The 9,164-nt window shown below is 39.5% G+C and overlaps 1 long non-coding RNA gene across 1 annotated transcript; it reads right to left on the bottom strand.

The window, feature by feature from the left end:
* Positions 1-1,805: 1,805 nt before the first annotated feature.
* LOC123113292 (uncharacterized) lies at positions 1,806-8,175 on the bottom strand. Its single transcript, XR_006455980.1, has 3 exons — positions 8,070-8,175; positions 7,026-7,069; positions 1,806-6,898 (listed from the first exon to the last, which is right to left on the bottom strand). It is a non-coding gene; the product is annotated as an uncharacterized lncRNA (long non-coding RNA).
* Positions 8,176-9,164: the final 989 nt, after the last annotated feature.

Raw genomic sequence — 9,164 nt, 5'->3', positions numbered from 1 at the left:
TAAATTCATCTCTTAATTCATCCATTTATGTGATTTTTGCAGGTACAAATCAGCAAGTGTGAACTTAGCAAAAACATATGTGAGTTGGTCCCTGTGAAAGAGGAGCCAGAAGATAAAAGCAATGGGAGTACAGTACATCAGAAGGAGCATCAACATCAAAAATCATCAACGAGTGTCGATGGTGGGAAAAGGAGGCGAAGATCTGTTGTATTATCAGACTCGGAAGAAGAAGAAGTGAAAAATAGTATATCTGAAAAATTAGAAAAGGCAGTGCCCAAAAGCACCAGAAGTGTTCATGCAAAAAACAAAAAGGCAAAAGTTGAACATGAAGGCTCCACAAGGATGACACGAAGTTTGACCAAAAAGACTAATAGCATCAAGACGATGTAATCGTCAACTCGAAGATCAAGTACGCCAAACAAGACCCAAGAGAGGAAGGACCTTTTCCAGAATTTTTTTGGGACAGTAGTTTATCCAATATTTATTATTTTAATGTATCCAAGAACTGGAATATTTAGTGTGTTTTTATATATGATCAATATGTATGAACAATATGACATTTTGTTTTCAAACAATTCAAGTATTGTATACTATTCAGAAGATAGAATGACCAGTACATTCATTTGATCTTAATCAATTTATTAGCATTGGATTTGTGTGGTTGGTCAAAGCTCTGATGTGCCTGCAACATTTGCTAAAGCATGGCCTAGAATATATGAGAACAAAAATGCTCAACGGTATTTGAAAAGATTGAGTTGGAAATTCATCTGGAATATTATGAAATTTTTTAATCAAAATCATCGACTGCGAACTGTTCCATATGAAGCCACAACGAAATTTAAAACGACGGAAAGATGGATTGAGCTTTTATCCGGGGCGTATATTATTACATCACGAACAATCATATGATGGGGACTCACAGACTTAAGCTTATTTCTTTCTCACTAACCCTCAAAAAATCCGACCAAAATTATTTTGCAGACAAAATGTATTTGGGCCAGACGCATACCTAGCTGAACTAGGTACTGACTAGGCAAGATAGTTGAAGGCCAAACCTGCGCTGCTACTTGAGGCACTGATGCACCCAGGTTCCGCTCTCCTTAGTGCCTGCTACGCCGCGCTGCTCCACGCAGGTCGATAGCTAATTGGTTCACCTCGCAAAAGCTTGCCTGTGTCGGCGTCTCCGTGCGGCCGCCAGCCACGCCACCGCATGCCCTCCTTGGCGCAAGAGAGGATCCAGTGAGAATCTTAGCCCAGCGGGTCGCCGGAAGCTAATCGGAAGCGATTTGCTCATCCGAAGAATATCCTTCTAGAAGAACTGTGTGGAAGAGGAATAGTCCATTGATATGAAGTGTGAGAAGATAATAAGCGGCGTGGCAGGAATGATTTTTTTAATTCTTTTGGACAGCACTGCAGCAGGAGAGTTGAAGTGCGAATAAAATATAGTACATTTTTAGGGGAGCTAGACAGCTTTCTGACAGCCAAGCACAAGCCCAAATTAGCTCACTAATCAGAAGTTGTTGGTGTAGGACAAACTATTAGTCGTTGCTCAAAAAAAGCTACTATTTATTCAAGCTAAATTTCCTTTAAAGACAATCCGTATTGTATTGTCCGATTTTGACTCACTACATGATTCCTAATCCTACACGTCTAGGAAAACATCTAGCCATATCATTATATAAAGTGCATCATATCACGTCCTACTAGCACAACAAGCCTCATCGCCGACTGATCCGTCTTCTCAAATTCGAAGCAACTCAACGACTAAGCAAGCAAAGGTTTCAGGGTATTATATATTTCCTCTCTTTAATTTGTGCATTATTTTAGCTTCCTTATCAGCCAACATATTCTCATAAAACCTTTGTCCTCGGGTGATCTACATTAGTCAAATTGCTAGATCATAGTCTCAGAAAACAAACAAGAGGTATGGTCACATACACTTTTCCCTCTGCCTATATCACATAATCATCATTCAACCATAATTTTACAAGTCAGACATTCATAAATGACCCATGATGCACTTTCTCAAAAGCTACTTTTTCATGATGTCGGGAAGATCAAACACAAGAGACGGCCAACAAATTGAAGGTATGGCAACAACTCCAGCAACTTGCATCCAATATACGCCGGCGACACCCAAACGATCAAAGGCACAAAGAAACGTCCGACGAACTGAAGACACAATATCAGCACCATCAGCCTCAGGTAATATCCCCATGCAATTCTTCATGTGTGTGCCTGCATTTTGATCTCAGCTCAACATTGCGTCAAAACTCTTCTCATACTGAACTATAAAATTCTTTTTCTTCATGCATCCTAACACTACCATCATAATAATGTCAAAGCTACAAAAAGAGCAACACGGTTGAACAATTATTGATTTATAGTTCCCTACCAGATAAACAACATTGATCTCCAGATGTACTGTATGTGACAACGTCCATTAGTAGTCTCTTATATCACCAAATGCACTTGCATGCCTGCAAAGGCAAAACACTATTAAGTACTCTCTCTGTAGAGAAATATAAAAGTGTTTAGATCACTACTTTAGTAATCTAAACGCTATTATATTTCTTTATGGAGGGAGTACAACATAAATCATATTACATGATACTATGTTAAGAAAACTATACGCACTGACAAAATCACATTTGCAGATATGAGAGTCCAACATACGTTAGACCCAGCAGCTCACCAGACAAAAAGAAAGAAAGAACAACCTCTAAACTCAAGGGGTAGAAAGCGGACAAGGACTGCAGAGGGAAGAAGAAATGCGAACACAGAGGCTCCTAAATGATTGAGAAAGGCTAATGCTGAAGAAGATAGGGAATTGAACCGCGCCAGAAGCGAAACCAACAAAAACAACACTAGAGTCAATGTTGGAGATAACAACAGAACCAGAACCTCGACAAGTGCTAATAGCAAGCCATGGAACTTCGGAAGGCCAACATACAAATGCCAATATTGCAAAGCATTGCTATGGTGTGAAGAAAGATTAAATTCAAACAAAGGAACTACGACACCCTCTTTTGGAATATGCTGCAAACAAGGGAAAATCGATCTGCCGCCACTGAGAGAACCTCCACCATACCTTAGAAACCTCTTAAGAAGTGAAGGGCAGGATTCGGTAAACTTCAAAGAAAATATAAGGTCATACAACTCAATGTTTTCATTCACATCGATGGGAGGAGCTGTGGACAAGGAAATAAACACTCGCAAAGGACCTTATGTTTTTCGTTTGCATGGACAAAACTACCACCATATCGGAACTCTTTTGCCTCAAGGTACAGACAAACCTCGGTTCGCACAGCTATACATCTATAATACCGAAAATGAGGTGGAAAACAGGATAAGTGTGTCAAGATGCAATGATAATAAATCAACAGTGAACCCCAACATCGTCAAAGAACTGAAGAATGCTCGACGACAACAATATCCTCGCAAAAACATTCAGAATGGCAAGAGACAGATTCCAAGAAGGAGACTACCATGATTACACACTTCGGATACTAGGCAAAAGGAACGGAGCACACAACCTTCCATCCGCATCTGAAGTTGCAGCATTGGTAGTAAGAGATCCAACCGGAGAGAGTGAAGGACGTGACATTGTTGTTGAGTACAAAAATATGGAGCCGCAAAGGATATCAGAGATCCACCCGAAATTCATGTCCATGCAATATCCGTTGTTGTTCCCATATGGAGAAGATGGTTTTAAACTTGAGATACCCTACAAGAAAACAAAAGGAGGTACAAACAGCAGGAAATACGTAACGTTGTTGGACTACTATGCATTCTACCTACAACAACGTCCTGATCAAGGAATGTTACTGCTCAAGTCCGGGCATTTGTCACTGCAATTTTGGGTGGATGTATACACATGTATCGAGCAAAATAGACTAAACTGGATCCGACACAATCAAGGAAAGCTACGAACTGAACTTTACAGTGGATTGCAGGATGCAATTGAGCGAGGGGACACAAGAACAGAGCAAGTTGGAAAGAGGATAATTGTGCCTTCATCTTTTACAGGTGGTAGAAGAAACAAGGCACAATATTTGCAAGATGCCTTTGCAATATGTCGTTGGGCTGGATACCCAGACCTATTTATAACATTCACATGCAATGCAAAGTGGCCTGAGATCCAATACATGCTAGATGAAGCGGGAGGTGGCCAAAAGCCAGCCGATCGGCCAGATATTGTGGACAGAGTATTTATGATCAAACTAAAGGAGCTAATGAGAGACATAAAAGAAAAGAAATACTTTGGAGAAACAGTTGCAAGAAAGTCCCATTGACTATCAATCTTTACTCTTTCTTGCATCATCTTATAGTCCGTCAGACTCCTGCTCTTTAGAAACATGCATCATCTTATACTCCGTAAGATTCTAGCTCTTTAGTAACATGCATTCTAATTTTAGCTAAATCTGACAAACTATTAATTAACTGCAGTCATCTACACAATAGAATTCTAGAAGAGAGGACTCCCGCATGCCCACATACTAATATTTTTGAAGGACAAAGACAAGTACCCGGAACCATCGCAAATCGACAAAATAATAAGCGCTGAGATCCCAAACAAGGATGAGGATCCAGAAGCATTTGAAGCTGTTGAGAACTTCATGATGCATGGCCCGTGCGGTGAGGCTAAGAAAAACTCACCATGCATGGTGGACCATAGATGCACCAAGCATTTCCCAAAAAGATACAATGTCAGCACTACCATTGACGAGGACGGATTTCCAGTATATAAAAGGAGGGATGACGGAAGGCAGATCAAAAAGGGAGGGGTGATGCTCGACAACAGATTTGTCGTGCCATACAACCGGAACCTTCTGGTCAAGTATCAAGCTCACATAAATGTCAAGTGGTGCAATAGGTCCAGATCAATCAAGTACCTATTTAAGTATATCCATAAAGACGACGACCATGTTACAGCCTTGCTCAAGGAAAGGGGCACGACAAACGAAACTGACGAGATCAAGAAATACCTAGAGATGAGATACATATCAACATCAGAAGCATGCTGGAGGATATTTCAGTTTGATCTTCAGTATCGCGATCCAGCAGTTGAGAGGCTACCTTTCCATCTTGAAAATGAGCAACAAGTCATTTTTCCAGACTCCACTGATCTTGAAAAGATAGTAACAAGGGACGGATCTAAAATCACCAAGTTCACTCAGTGGATGGAGGCAAATAAAATATACGAGCTAGGAAAAGGATTGACTTACGCAAAATTCCCTACAAAGTTTGTATGGAAAAGCAAAACAAAATGTTGGCAAAACCGAAAAGGGACTATGCAATTGGAAGAATCTACTATGCACATCCCGCAAGTGGCGAGAGATATCATATGAGGATGCTTCTAAACACCAAGAAAGGATGCACATCATTTGAGGACATTAGGACCGTTGATGGAGTCATTCACCCAACATACAAATCAGCATGCCAAGCCCTCGGATTTCTTGATGATGACACCGAGTGGATTGACTGTATCAATGAAGCATCAAGTTGGGCATCCAGAACACAACTACGTCAGTTATTCACCACCATATTGTCCCATTGCGAAGTCACAAACCCAAAGGTATTGTGGGATTCAACATGGGAGGCGTTGTGTGAAGATATGCAATACAAAAGAAGGACTATTCTAAACTTTCCAACACTTCGGCTTACAAACACACAGAAGAAAGCGTATGGTCTGATTGAGATAGAAAAACTGATGAGGCAAGTAGGAAAGTCACTAAAGGACTATCCAGACATAGAACTACCAAATGCCGCAGAGCTAGAAGAACTTGGGAACAGACTAATAAACGAAGAGGTCAACTACGACATGGACAAACTCAAGGATGAGCACAAAATCATACTAAACAATCTTAACCAAGACCAGAAAAAGGCCTATGATGCAATAATGGAGTCAGTCGACAAAGGCCTAGGAAAGCAGATATTTGTCGAAGGCTACGGTGGCACAGGAAAAACCTATCTATGGAAAGCAATAACGACAAAGCTAAGATCAGAGGGGAAGATAGTACTTGCAGTAGCATCATGTGGGATTGCAGCGTTGCTTCTCCAAGGTGGAAGAACAGCACACTCAAGGTTCCGTATTCCACTTAATATCACTGAAGAATCAACGTGTGAAATAAAACAAGGCTCGCATTTGGCTGAACTGCTAAAGAAGACCTCACTTATATTGTGGGACGAGGCTCCTATGGCAAACAAACACTGCTTCGAGGCACTAGACAAAAGCCTTAGAGATATTCTAAGGTTCACTAATGAAAACAGCGATGAAAAGCCATTTGGTGGAATGATAGTTATACTAGGAGGCGACTTCAGACAAATCCTGCCAGTTATAACCAAAGGAAGGAGAGAGCAGATAGTAAATGCTTCAATCAAAAGGTCATATCTGTGGAAACTCTTTGAAATATTTGAGTTAACACAGAACATGCGGCTGAAGTGTTTGTCAGATGATCCAATACAAAAGCAAAAGGTTGCTGAATTGGCAGAGTGGATACTACAGATTGGCGATGGGAAAACAACATCAGATGAAGGAGAGGATTGGATAAAAATACCAAAAGACCTACTGCTAGAGAAAGGATAAAATCGTAAAAAACAAATCGTCAAAAGCATATACCCAAATTTGCTGCAAAATTACTGTGAGCGGGATTACCTAGAAGAAAGAGCAATACCATGTCCAAGAAATGATACAGTCAAGGAGATAAATGACCACATAATGAGCCAAATACAAGGTGAAGAGGTGACATACCTAAGCCTGGACACAGTGTGCAAGGCAACGACAAATACCAACATCATGATGAACATGCAGCCTACTGAGTTCCTCAACACCTTAACGTCCCCAGGAATACCAGACCATAAGTTAAAACTGAAGGTGGGTTTGCCGGTCATGCTACTACGCAACATCAACCAAGCAGCGGGTTTATGCAACGGTACAAGAATGACAATTACACAACTTGGAAACAAATACATCGAGACACAAATAATCACAGGAACACATGTCGGCGATAAGGTATACATACCTCGAATCATCATGTCACCAAGCGACTCAAAATGGCCATTCGTGCTGAAAAGAAGGCAATATCCATTATCAGTGTGCTTTGCAATGACAATAAACAAGAGCCAAGGTCAGTCCTTAAACAAGGTAGGCATATATTTGCCTAAGCAAGTATTCTGCCATGGACAACTATATGTGGCACTATCAAGAGTGACAAACAAGGAAGGATTGAAGGTGTTGATCGATGACGAAGAGTGTCCAACCGAAGATGTCGCAAAGAATATTGTTTACAAAGAGATTTTTTAATTGATAGTGCAGTTCCTCAAGTCATTAGACAATTCATGTATAATTACATAGAGTCACGGACAACCTTACCATAAATTTTCAACAACACATTTACTTGGTTGGCATGTTAAATTTTTAAATACTCCCTCCGTTCCAAAATAGATGACCCAACTTTATACTAACTTTAGTACAAAGTTGAGTCATCTATTTTGGAACGGAGGGAGTAGTTATTAATCCATACATATATATGTTTGATCTTTCTGTAAAATATTAAATTTAAAATCAGTTATTTATCCTTGAATATTTTTAACACAAAAAATATCGCAACAGATGAAACAATGAAATCACCAATGGATTCCACCTACAATAAGCTTTTCGTAATCTCCCACATTATAGCCACAATCCACAACTAAAATATATTCACGGTTAATCTCAAAATCCAAATCTTTTAGAAATGTTCTATAGAAAGTTCACCGATTAATTCCCCTAAATAGCCATTACTAATCTCTCACAATCTAACACTCACATCTCTCTCACGAATAGTTTCTGATTCCCCAAATCTCCTCAATTTGTCTCTCTAAAAACATAGGCATTAGCCTCCTCGAGTGAATAAATGTATGCGTACATATGGATCTTTAATATTTCGACAAAATATATAAATTTATGTTCATCAGTTCTGTATCCGTGAACTAACTCTATCATGTTTGTACACATAAGTTCTTTCTACATTAACATTTCTATAAACGTAGAAGTAATTTCTGAGAGCAAAAAATACAGATCATACCTTTTTCATTTGGCAATGGATATCAACTCTAATCCCTCTAATGAACAATCCCCAATTCTCAATCTCTTTTGTATCAGATCCAAGAAAAAGTTCCTGCAGCAAGGAGATTTAAATATCTTCTTTACTAAATCTTGAGCGTGGTTGTGTCATGGAGATTTTACCCAACAATTTCTAATCTGGGATGACATTTACCTCATGTGAGATGCATGAAAATTAGGGATTTACCTGTGAAAGGCTGAAGGCTTCCTCAAATCCATTCGGAAAAAGAGATCGAGAGTGACCCTGCGGCATACATCTTCCATCCGCTCAAGCTATGGTTGGCGGTGGCACGCAGCCGAGCCAGCGACGAGTGCATGCGCTGGTGCTGCCACTGAAAAGCAGGGGAGAAGAGTTGCGCTAGAGGACTTCTTGGTTCGACCATTTACAAAATTAAGGTTGTGCTAAAAAATGAACAAAAGGAGCACGGTTTCTTGATGATATTTTGGTCCAGTCTAAAAAAAGAGTACGCATCTTCTCAAAAGAAAAAAGAATAGAGTACGCATGGAATCAACTTCACACATAGCCGTACAGCTCCATATAAAAAAACAATTCTAAGCTTCTATTCCCTCCGTTTCTAAATATAAATCTTTTTAAAAATTCCAATATAGACTACATACGGAGCAAAATAAGTGAACGTACACTCTAAAATATGTCTATATACATTTGTATGTAGTCCGTATTAACATCTAAAAAAGACTTATATTTAGAAACGGAGGGAGTAAAACACAGTCACAAAAAAGTTTAAATCTATCATGCATAATTTTCATGAAATGAACAAAATGAGTACATAAATAGAAAGGGCATTTCCTTTCGATAGTTTTTATGTTAGCTAAATGGTTTGATTCTGAATTCTATATAAAAAAATATATATATTAACATAATACAGACGCAGACACTCATATATGCACACATACACTCACTCCTATGAAGGCAGGCAAGCACACCCTACGAGTGGATTAAAGAGACTAAGTCAGCTCATCATCTTGAGATTCATAAAGTCAACACAGACAAATTCGTAGTCAACCGGACGTCTCCCCCCACTAAACGCACATTGCC

The sequence above is a fragment of the Triticum aestivum genome, chromosome 1B (assembly GCF_018294505.1).
Source record: "Triticum aestivum cultivar Chinese Spring chromosome 1B, IWGSC CS RefSeq v2.1, whole genome shotgun sequence".
In the NCBI taxonomy this organism is placed as follows: Eukaryota; Viridiplantae; Streptophyta; class Magnoliopsida; order Poales; family Poaceae; genus Triticum; species Triticum aestivum.
This window is presented reverse-complemented; position numbering and strand designations above follow the sequence as displayed.